This window comes from Dreissena polymorpha, chromosome 7, assembly GCF_020536995.1.
Source record: "Dreissena polymorpha isolate Duluth1 chromosome 7, UMN_Dpol_1.0, whole genome shotgun sequence".
Classification (NCBI taxonomy): domain Eukaryota; kingdom Metazoa; phylum Mollusca; class Bivalvia; order Myida; family Dreissenidae; genus Dreissena; species Dreissena polymorpha.
The window spans coordinates 42,938,385-42,951,582 of NC_068361.1; positions in this window are offsets into that span (position 1 = coordinate 42,938,385).

Consider the following 13,198-nt stretch of genomic DNA (forward strand, 5'->3'; position numbering starts at 1 on the left):
GGAGCAAGCCTACTATTTCAACTGGACTCTTCGGATAATGAACGGTGCTCTTTTAGCCTTCGGAGCATTCTTGTCATGGGAAACCAGACAAGTGCGTCATTGGTGTCACCTATGTCATACTTCTTTTGTTTATTTGTCTCTAACTGCGCCTTCTTATTCCGTATAGATTTATTTTGTATCATTACTTCGTTACAAGCTCATATAATGTTTTATTTTGACATTACATTTAATAATGTTGTTGTGTCATTCACTTTTTGTTCCCTCATATTATTTATTATTTGTATTTATTATATTTTATTTATTTATTTATTTATTTTATTTGTGTATTTATTTATTTATTTATTTATTTATTTATACATTAGGTACACATAGAAGCTCTAAACGACTCCAAGACGATCGGAATATGCGTGTACAACGTTGTCATTCTGAGTGCTGTGGAGCTGTTGCTGTCGCTGTTGCTCAAGAACAAACCGATTGAGCTGCACGGAGTGTCTTCCGTGTGCCTTTTCGCAGGAACTTTCGTTTCGAAGATGTTGATCTTTCTCCCAAAGGTACCACTGAACTCTAAAGGAATTCAATAATGTAGTGATATATGACTAATAATAATAATATTGAAAATGTGTTTGTCTAGTGCAACATTATTGTGTTTTAAATATTGTATTTTCATTATTCATCATATAATGTTATATATGTCATCATATTAATGTTTTATTCATATGATTTGATTGAACAGATGTTAGCTGTTTACCGGAACCCAAATGCCACCCCTCCGACTGCCTTAAATCTAGAATCATTGACGCCATCACACTTAGCAACACAGCGCATTGATGTAGCCACCATTCGTTCACCTGAACATGGCAATACAAATAAAACTGATGGCAAGATGGATTAACAACACAAGTAAACATACGACGAGATTGGATAGACATTTCACAATAAAATGACGATGAGATTGGAAAGAACAAATGGTCATAAATAAAGAACAGCGCATTGAAGTAGCCACCATTCATTCACCTGAACATGGCAACACAAATACAACTGAAGACAAGATGGATTAACAACACAAGTAAACATACGACGAGATTGGATAGACATTTCACAGTAAAATGACGACGAGATTGGACAGAACACATGGAAAATACGACGAGATTATTTTGACCACTAAAATTGAACTAACGACAACATTAAATTGACAACGCACATTGAACTAAGGCAGAGATTGGATTGGCATTTCAAATTGAACTTACCCTAAGATTGGATTGACATCAAATTTTAAAACTCACGATACGATTGGACATACGCCGAGATTGAATTGACAACATACATTAATAATCATTACACTTTATAGTGTGTACTCGTTATTGGCAGTTTGGACTTAAACAACAATTATCGTTTGTTTTGCATTTTGATGCATTGTATATTATATTTGTTTATTTCTATTATTATTATCCTAATCATTATCATGATAACAATAAATTCCCAAAATATGTGAATAGTTTTTTGGGCTAATATGTGTCACTGTTGTGTTGACGTTGTGATTTCATCATTTCCTAGTTTTGCATTTGAGCGTCCAAATACAATCATCGACCGTTAAACAACGACAATCCCTTGTTCAATATGTTATGGGTGTTTGTTGTGCATTTAAATATCTAATATAGTACATTTGTTTTTTGTCGCACTATTTGACGACTTGATCCTTAGTTTTGAATTTGTTGTTGTTATAATAATAATAATAATAATAATAATCATAATTAGTTTTATTATTATTAGTAGTAGGAGTTTTATATTATTATTATTAGTAGTAGTAGTAGTAGTATTGTTGTTATTATTATTATTATTATTATTATTGCGTATTGTCCTTATCATGATAACAATGTATTTATATAAATATGTGAGTATTTATTTGCCGCTAATCTGTGACACTGTTGTTTGACTTTGTGACATCATGCACATTTTTGCAATTTTTACGTAAATTTACACTTGCATATTTGTCATCGACTATTCAAAAGCGGTTAACCCATGTTTAATATTGTGTATGTGTGTATGTTGCGCATTTGAATACCTTATATATTACATTTATTTACTATCGCACTTGTTGACGACTGATCCTCTCTTTCAAAATCATTATTATTATTAATATTTAATTTTCACTTGTATTTGTATTATAATGTGTTGTAATTTTCATTATTATAACAGTGTATTTGTATAACCATGTAATTATTGTTGTTGTTTTTGCACGGTTGTGTCAATTCTATTTGTACATTGTGACGTTATTTCCTATTTGTTAGGTTTTTGACGTTACTGTACATGTGTGTTGTTGTGAAATATAGAGAAAATGTATTTTGTTTAGACAAACATTTTTTGAAGAAGCTTATTTTGGCAAAATGAATCTGGAATTCGTGGTGATTTTTCTGTGTCAAATTGTTCCTTGTCATAATTAAAGAACAGCATATTATAATAAGGTTTGTCTTCCGCTGGTCCAGCTTTCTGCTTGCGTATATGTAATTATTTAACATTGTTCTGAATAAACTTTATATAATGTTGTTTCCAGATTGATAGGTGTTCATTTAATAGAACCCAACACCGTTTTCTACCGTGTGCGTTACACCTTTATCCGTGATGACAGGTAGTCCGTAACAAAAACTATAACAAGCTGCAGCCTCTATATATTTGTTCCAAACCACGCCATGCAAGCCTTTATCACATTGAAAAATAAAAACTCCGAAACAATTGCAGGAATGTTATATTAAGTAGGCCTTGTGGGCATCTACTCACAATGTTAACGTTGAATTAAAACGCACATAATTTTATTCATAACTTGTGTGTGCTTCTGTGCTCTGGGCGGAACCTAATTACCCTCCCAAAACTCCAATTAGCCCGCTTTGATGAAAAACAGTCTAACTCATATGCGACGGAGATATCATGGTCGCCTAATTCGGAGGCATGAACAAAAACACTTTGTATACCGGAAAGCCATTTAAATTTTCTAAAATATAAAGGACGACGTTGGTTTGAGCTTCTGGATACATACAAATGATAATGTTACGTCTTTGGGAGGGGTAGAAATGTTTTAGCATATACAACAAGTATATATGGAGGACATTAACTGAACGAATAATGCAGAATACGCAGCTGAATAACATATTTATGATGATGCAGTATGGGTATGACAAAACAATATGTTTGATTTTACTAGGGCTGCAACGGGTACCCGAAATATCCGATGATATCGGATCCTACTTCAGATTCGCGGGTACGGATCCACCCCTGGAAATTTCGGTTCCGAATATTTATTTTTATAGTTGCATGTAACCTAGCGCTGTTTTCACCAGTATTGTTTTTTATACAGACTGGTTCCATTTATAAGATAAAAGAAACATATAATAGTCGATATTTATTGACGTGTGACAGTCAAATAGCAGATCATTCGAGATCCTTCGGCTTTTATTGTATAAAGAGTGTCATTTGCGACAAAGCAAAACTAATTCGAAATCATGGAGGATTTTCACATTACAAATGCAATTCATAATGGCAATAAATAAGTTTTCAATCCTTATTGTCTTTCTGAGTTGTATTAAAAACAACGGTAGCGGATCCAGTGTGTCTGGAATGTTATTCAGGTAAATTTTGCATAATGTCGCGACCATTAATGGGTACTACAATCAAGCATTCACACCCCTGATGAGGCTTTATCAAAGTGTCAAAACAAATTAATCAAAGTGTCGAAACAGATAAACAAAGACTTCAGTTGCACACATTGAAAAATAATTATGTTGGGCTGGGCAATTGACCAGTCGCCAACTCCGCCCACATTTTGTCGATCAGTCAATCAGATATCGATTTTTCACACACCCCTCAGCAACGCTTATCTGGCAGCCATTTTGTCCGACAAACAAAGCGTGTTGTACATGTGGAATGGACGTAATTTTTAAGAGTTTACACAGATTTTATATCAAATGCATGATCATTACTGTTCGATCATTATTCAAAATTGTAGGTGCTATACATACTTTATAAAAGGTTATTATTTTATCTTTATTTCTTGAACATATGAACGAGTAATGAAAAAGCAAACACAATAAATAGTTTAACCACACCAGGTGTGTGTTCTATAAAACGTGTTATACCGTTTGATGCACAATATTATTAAGCAGTTTGGTCAACATAATAATTGCCACACGTTCTTATTAATCTCCGCGTAATTGTCGATGATTAATAAATAACAGTATGTTGCGTGGATCTCAGAATGAAGGCATTGTTAGGTACTGTACACAAGAAAAGAAAACTATTTAATTACTTAAATGATTTCCAATTATATATTTATTTTCTGTGGAGCATAAACAAGGGAAATCATTATAAATTGTTTACTTAAATATTGTTTTAACTAAAGTAAAAACAACAAAAAGGTGATTTCAACGCGGCTTAGCCAGCTTAAAGCGACTTCAAGTGTAAAATGTACGGCTTATAATACAACAACATTTCTAATACAACATATATTAATACGGGGAGAAATGTGAAAATTGCAATTAACGTATAAGGGCCATATTGTTATAAATAAGCAAATGCATAATATGCCAAATGTATTCAATTCGAATGTTCGTGAACAGCACCGTAATACCAACACTTCATTTTTTGATAGTGAAATGTAACAGGTTCGCATTAAACATAAATGAAATAAAATGCATATTAGACTATCTGTTAATGAAACCACGAAATTAGGCCTGTATTAAATTATGGTTACAATCAAAATTTAATTTATATCTAAATAAAAAAATCGGTGTCTTTTTAAAGATAACACAATAAAACAAAGATCTAAACATTTTTAATAAACAAAAAACCCATTATGATATGGATATGTCATTTGCATTTAATAAAAATATTTTCAAAATTATATATGAATAGCCACCGGGTTCACTGTAAGACGGTTGAATACAAGTTCAAAATCAATATGAAATAAATGCTCATTTTTACAACGGATTTTTCATCAACTCCCTATATAATATGTATAAGAAATGTTTCTGATAGTCAGTCTGCCGTTAACTCATTTATTTTGATTACGCCATTTCTCTCTTAAGTTTTTATCTTTATATGCTTTTATTAGAACTTTATAAAAAAAATAGAATACAAATAACTATCCTTAGAAAACAGTTATTCGTAATTACTAAATCCTAAACAAACAGAAAAATAAAACAAAAAAAGATATCTGGGGGTGAATTGTCCAGGGAGCAGGGGTGAATTGTCTAGGGGGTGAATTGTCTTCTGGTGGTGAATTGTCTTGGGGGTGAATTGTCTCGCTTCCGTTCCTGCATCATGTAAATTGTTATGTCTTGAAAGCATCATCTACTAAGTTTAAATGCTATCTTGTGATGCAAGGAACCTCAGTGCCCAGTGAGAGAATCTTCTGCACAGCAGAAGATTTCGCCAGTGCCCATAGGGCTTGCCTGGATCCGGACAATGTTGAAATGCTAATTTTTGTGAAATCAAACATCAAACTGTATGAACAGTGAAAAGCATATGTTAACAAACAAACTATTAAGTGAATAATTGTTAATGTTTCGTTTTATTTTGACATTGCTACAATGTTAAACGAGAACTGTGTTATGTTTTTTTTTGTTAATAAATGTTTAATGTTTTTTAGTCAAATTATACTTCTTAAACCATTGATTTCTTTAATTTAGACAGAAACTTCTAATTTTCTCTTATATGAGGGATCCGGATCCGAAAAACTGTAAGAAACCATATTTGGATTCGGATTCGGATCCAAACAAATTTTATGGATTCGTTGCAGCCCTAGATTTTACTGTATGCACGTAGCTGCATGGACGTCTACAGACCGATAAGTCTTTCTGATTATATTATAACGCTCTTAATCTAACATATTTTCATCCTTGGTTTATCACATGGTTTTAACATGTTCCAGAACGCAATAGGTTGGTTTCAGGAATATGTATGATGTATAAATTATTTTTAAGTCATATATGCGCTTGTCATATTTCTAAGCTGATAACAAGCAATCGTGTATATGCCATAGATAGAATCGACTTGTTTTAGTACTGGTTATCTTTGCCTGCTCTAAAATTCGTGCAGTATATGAACAGACCCTTTTTAAAAGCTCGTTTATTGTGGCAAACATTTAAAACGGAATGACAAACAAAAAAACTTATATTATGTCATGAGCATTGTCTTCTAAAGATGTGTACCTGTACAATTTTTAGAGGTAAAACGATTCCTATGATACCTATCTCAATTATTTGCAAATCACCCGAATCGATAATCGACTCTTTATAGGCGACAATCGAGTAAATGCCAAAACCTTTCGTCACCAAAGTGTTTTTGAATTCCTTAAAATTATTATGACATTTTTTATCACACTTAGTTCGTATTTCCAGTGGTCAACCGTCATGATCTTATATTGACATTTTATGCAAATAAACCAAAAGAGAGCCATTTATAATAGTACAAGCATTTCGGCCCACATAATTTGCCTACGGAACGGGAGGTGTGCGGTTTGATTTGCTGTGAGAGGTCGTTAAAAATGGGCTCTTACCTGTGCGTGTTGTGCTTTTTATAACAAATTGCATAAAACGGATTCAGAACAAATATTGCATGTGTAATATTAACTACGACTTGATGATGAAATTAATTCATTAATACATATTAAATCAGTTATATTATATACTTTATCTACCTCAATTTGATAGATCAAGCATTAATAAAGAACATCAACAAAAATATATATGATATACATGGCAACGTGTTGTTAATATTTTAACGTGTGGTAAATACTCACAGAAGTCTAAAAACATGTAGTTTCGTAGAGAAGGTATTCACATAACCAATATATTATAATACAAGAAGCATCGATTAAAAAATATCGACATTGTATTGTCAACTGGCGGGTCATTTAGCGTTTCCGAAAATATGTTTCTGAACAGCTATTAAAACGTAATTGTATAGAACATCATTAAAATAAATTAAACATTTGACACGAAATCAGCTTGTTAAAGCAGTAAGCAGCAAAAACAATGTCCACAGCATTCTGGGGATATTATTCAGTTATAATTGTGTATTGTGTAAACAGATTTAACCATTATCAATAGGCAGCCATTGATGTCGAATCACAAAGTATGATTTGTCGAGAATGCGTGTTGTGAAAGCAAGCATTTTGCACAACACTTTGCCCTCAAGTATAATACAGTACGTAAAACGATAATCTTCCCATGAAATTTACTTTTCTAGTTGACAAGTGTTGTGTGCGTTTGAAGCACTGTAAATATTGTTTTAAATGTCCGATCTCTAAATTAAAAGAGGGAAGTTAAGCATTATAGTTTTCCAAATAGCTACATGAAAGTTATTATGTAAATAAAAGATAATCATTTGCGTATAATGATCATTATGTTGATGATACATTCAAATGAGTTTCCTTTGTTAAAACAGTTAACACATTTTTATCGGTTATATGAGACGCGTTTTGTACAAATTGGTCTTATGCCATATGCGGCAAGCGTAGCTAAAGATCAGCGTACACATTTGCGCACTCTTGTTAGGAGCTACCCTGTCCGCTTATCGTTCACGAACCTTAGCGTCCCTTTTTAGCGGAATTGTTAATATGTACAAGACTGTTCGAATGCACAGGTTTGTCTAGACCAAAGCTTATGCATATGGCATAAGACCCGTTTCTGCTTGTCGCATGTTATTGTGTTCTTAAATTAAATTAAATGTATAGCAGAAAGACGCGACGCCAATACTGTACATGCAAAAACAAGTAGTTAAATGGGAGAGGTCTCTGCCTAAAATTAACAGATCAACATTTGACAGAAAATGATGATATCTAGTAATTGATCTAGTTCTTGCAGTACAGAATTGAATGTTATAAAACTTATTCGTAAAGGTCAAATAATGACGTTTGTATGTGTTAAGTATGTTCTAACACGACTATCACTTTGGTTTCGATAGGCACCGTAGAAACGACGTTTTATTGCACACAAAATGGTCATGATATGTTTAGTATCTTTAATGATGGAAACCGGCCGCTTTTTTAACCTCGCGAAAAAGGAACCGGGCAGTCAGAATACATCTTTCTCGAAAATTTAGAAAAGAGCGTTAATTATTTACCTCATAAATAACGACAATTCTGGTCGGCAGTGTGTTGAAGTTGTTGAGCATGCTTACATTGGGTAAAAATATAGGAGGCTATAGATCCTTTCAACATATACGTTTATAAAATACATTTCTACAGCCTTGGTAAAGACAACCCATGACGGCTGTAGCTTTTATGCTTTTAGGTAGGGCCCAACTTCCGAATTTGACGCCTCATTTTCATCGTAATTCAACATGGCCATGATTTGTTAATTTCTTAACCAAACTACTACGAATAGATTACACAATAGTGATTCTCTAATTTGGTTACAGTAATACACACCGTTAGCATACTGGACGAGCCGCTTTAATATGTCATGTACATGTTAAAATACAACATCGTATTGTACACAACTTCATTTGAGCTAAACTGTCACTGTGGTTTTGCCCAAGTGGAATACAATAGCAGTGGTGTTGTACTTATGTGAGCTACAATCTAAAATGGTCATGCTCCAGCTACTATGTAAATGTTTCGGTGCTGCTTTATCATTTATATTTAATGTGAGCGAAGGTTGTGGACCAGTATACTATATCGTACGCGCGGTTGTACAGCAGTGATATATAATGGATTTGCGAGTGTGCTCCGTTGAGCTTAAAAGTTGATATTGTTGTGCTGCTTAAATGACAATGCTGTAGTGGTCCATTTAGCTTGAATGGTGCGCATTTATGCTACTGTGAGCTAAAATGGCACTCTTATTCAGCCTTATGAAGCTTAAATCACATCGTGGCAGTGATCCCGTTAGCTACAATGTATATGCAGTAATGCTGAAGCAAGCTTACAGTTCACTGCGTTTTAACATTGTCCATTATTATTGGCGTACCATCGAACCTAAATTACCACAGTTGTTGGTGCTCACTTGATTTAAATTATCGCTGCGGTGGGTGTTACACTGATGTTCGAAATAGTCTCTGCTGTTGTGCTTCAATGAGCGTATCTATTAAAATAGATGGATGTTGCTCTAGTTTGTTGGTCTTTCATTTTGGTTGGTGCTTAAATACCAATGTGTTTGTAGGTCGAGTGAGCTAATCATTGTTGTGTTGCTCCCGTGAAATTAAATGTCAGTGGTTGGTTCTCTAAATAGCTCTATAGTGAACTCTAGTGAACTTAAACATAACTGTTGTTGTTGCTTCGATGAGCTCCGAATTCACTGTGCTTTGTGATGAAGTGAACATATATATGTCATCCTGTTCGGTACTCTAATGAATCCAATTGTCAACGTGTTTGTGTTGCAGTGTGCTTTATACGTTTAAATAACATTGTTGCTCTGCTCCATATGTCACTGTGGTCTTGCTCAATTTAGCTCATATTCCACTCTTTATGTTCTTCATTTAGCTCATATGTCACTGTTGCTGATGCTTCATAGAGCTTCAGTAACAATAAAGTTTGTGCTCAAGTGCGCTTAAATGTCACTATAGGGTTTTATATAGAGCGCACATGTCACTGTAGTTTGGCTTCAGCGCATTTACATATCCCTTAGGTCGGTGCTTCAGTTAGCTTGAATATCGAAATAGTTGGAGATCGAATAAGCTGAAAGGCAACTTTGTTTGAATATTATGTTAGCTTGAATGTCAATATAGTTGGTTCTACAATAAGATTAAATAGGATTGTGCCTCTAATAAGCTTATATGCCACTGTGGCACTCTGATTGCTCCTCAACTGATATTAAGTGTCACTGAGCTTGATCCTGCATTGAGCCTGAATTGAACTACTGCGAAATAAACCATATATATTTCTTATAATGACACATAAATCATCATCATATAACATATGACATACCGTCTAAGAATTATCTCCTGAAATGAACATTTCAACAATGAACAAGCAGATTTGTTTTGGTTTCCAATATTGCATTCGTAACACATAAACTTTGAACACAATAACAACACTATATATATATCATGTGTTGGTAAATATTGTATAGCTTTTAAAAACGTTAAATGAACAACATCATGCTTTCAATGAAAATAATGAAAAATAAAAACATCTGTTCCTGGTAATATACACACTCTAGAATATGTTCATATAATTATGTATTTATAAGATAAGTGCAAAGGTTTTCCTATTATATTTATTTTATTGTTCAATACATTAATCAATAATAATATTCTTAATCTGTGATAAAATTATGTCGTAAACATTCGTATGCTAGTTATCTGTGCCTGATTTTTATTCTTATTAATACAATTTTTGCAAGTAGTATATAAAATAGACCGTTAATAAAGTTGACATATTAATATCCCAAAACTACCGAAAACTAATATACTCATAGTAAATGTAGATTACTCTCGATATATGTATCGTTCTGTCAAGATAATTTGTATAATTGTGCATTCCCAAAATATAAATATTGTTTATCGATTGCAATCTTGAACAACCGTTCCATTATCACATATAATGTGTTTATCAGTGTTTTTATATGGATATACTAATACATTATCCTTTTAGGCTTTTGAAAATATTGTTCGACAAATTAAAATAATATTTCCTGGCAAAAAGTATATTCCATTAAAAGGGTATAATAGTCCTATAATTACGATTTATGAATAGTTTGTTCCTGTAAGAATCTGTGATACCAGCTATTGCTATTGCTGTTCTTTTAATACAACCAAATTCAAATTTACGAAAATAATAACTTATTCACGTTTAATCTTACGCTTTACGCAGCAACTAGTTATTAATTATCTTGACTTTTGCTATTTTGAGAATTTACCACAATCAATGAAAGAGCCTCATCAATGTTTTAATAACAGATTTTACATGTTTTGTCCTACATACTGATTGTCACGACTTCGTCCTGTCGACTGGTTAAAGATAGCGTTGGCAAGTCATAGTCCTAAATGTTAACAGCGAGCGGACGATGAAGTCACACAATCATCCCAATTTTCATCATTATTTAATAATTGTACGTATTGTTTTATCTTTGATTCAATTAAATAATAATAATAATAATAATAAAACATATATCTAACAATAATACTAATTATAATTATTATTATTAAATTTGATAATAATAATAATAATAATAATAATAATAATAATAATAATAATAATAATAATAATAATAATAATAATAATATGTATCGTTAAATATAACGTTATTTACAAATCAATAATATGAATGAATTAATTTGTGTGTGATACAATTTCTTTAATCTTTTTTTCGTACATGTTAATTACTTACTCTTTTCAAACAAAGCTGATACTTATACGATTTACGTAATAAAACAAAAGCGAATTTTTACACTAATACGTATAACGCGCTTCAAATTCAACGGTGAATATCTACTACATTTTCATCATTATATGTATTATTTGTGCGACGAAAATATTAATTGTGCAACATAAATAACAATGAAAACAAGTTTTCGAGTGTACCACTAAAGCTAAGCAGTTTTGTTTATTATAGCGTCGCCTTTCACGATGTAGTGCCATTCAATTTTGACTTTAGATACATATATTTAGATACATATATTTTGATAAACATATATTTCCGAATTAACGATGCACAGGGCGTTAAACCATCGATGATTCTATTGGACACGCTATTTGTCATGCCAAAACACGTGTTGGTAAGTTTACAGAGCACGGGAGTATGAATCCATCACAAATCATTATTGCGCAAAATAAATTCAAACGAAACTAAATGATATGCAATATTAATATCGTTCCTTCTTTTGCTTAGGAAATACACTTATAATTGTTCCTTAGGAAAATGGAATAAGTAAGTGATTTAAAACCTCTTGGGAAATTATAAGTAAAAGTCAATCGGCACATATGATTAAACACACATCTTTCTTCAGTTACAAAGTACGTCGATACGCAAAGCAATCCATTATATGTATCATCTTCAAAATCTTTTCCTCGGCGAGAAATAACTCCAGCCAAATCAATACGTTCTTTTGTAAAGGAAATGATGTAGCATAAAGAATCATTAGTAAATGTGTTTACGGTAGAAATACAATAGCTTTTAATTTAATGGTTATGCTTATTGCGTGCAAAAGTAGTTCATGATTACAGATCTTCGGTATCTAACAGATGTGGTCTTCGATTTTTACCACGCCGTACACGTGGTGCAGCAAGCAGTGAAATTGTTGAAGTTGCAGCATTTTTTGGGTTCCTGCATATATGAAAGATCGAGGAATCCAACAGGTTAAGGCAGTCTCAGGATCTTTCGGGGTACTAAATATGAATGAAACGCAAGGTGCCCGTGACTGTCATTGGCAGACAAACACAGAACGAATGTTATACCATAAACGTTACATTGAAGATGGTTAAACTAAAGCTATTTCAAATGCTCATAACAATTTGATAGGAAGACTTTGTCGATAGTACATACATATATCCTCGAAATTGTTTCTTAGTATTGATAGTTTGACCTATATCAGCGTGTGCCTTTTTGGCCACTAGCATCAGGTATATATGAATAATCGTGAACTACAAGGTACATACATGTCTTGTAATTGCAAGTTATACACAATACAAACGCTTAGCCGTTGTTCTGCGCTTGTATCATGCATATGTACGACATGTTATTATGTATTGTTATTTTATAAACACAGTGTTATGTAACATTGAAGACTATGGACAATTAATGCTTATATTTTCTGTAATGTGTTATATAATTGATTTTCTACGTTTATTTCTATTGTTACACGTATGTGTGATAACATCGGATATCAAAATTAGTATAATATATGACATATGACATATGTGGACATATGAGTCATTGTGTATATTAATCATGGTAACAAACGGAATTTTGATATTATTTTTCAAGTGGATAGATGATGTAAATAAACATTGCGTGTGAGTTTTGATTTGCCGGAATTAACAACGATAAAACCATCACATCGAGCGTATCTGCTACAATACTCTTTGCGTATTGGATAAAAATATTCAAACACGTGACGTTTTCAGATTCACCGAGTTACAGTTAAGTGTTTGCAATTATGAATTAATGTTTAAATATGACATCAGCATTAGACAAACACAGTGTTTTAACTTTAATATGAAGTGCATATGATTTTTTTCAAACTGTACCAACAAGTTTACATAACA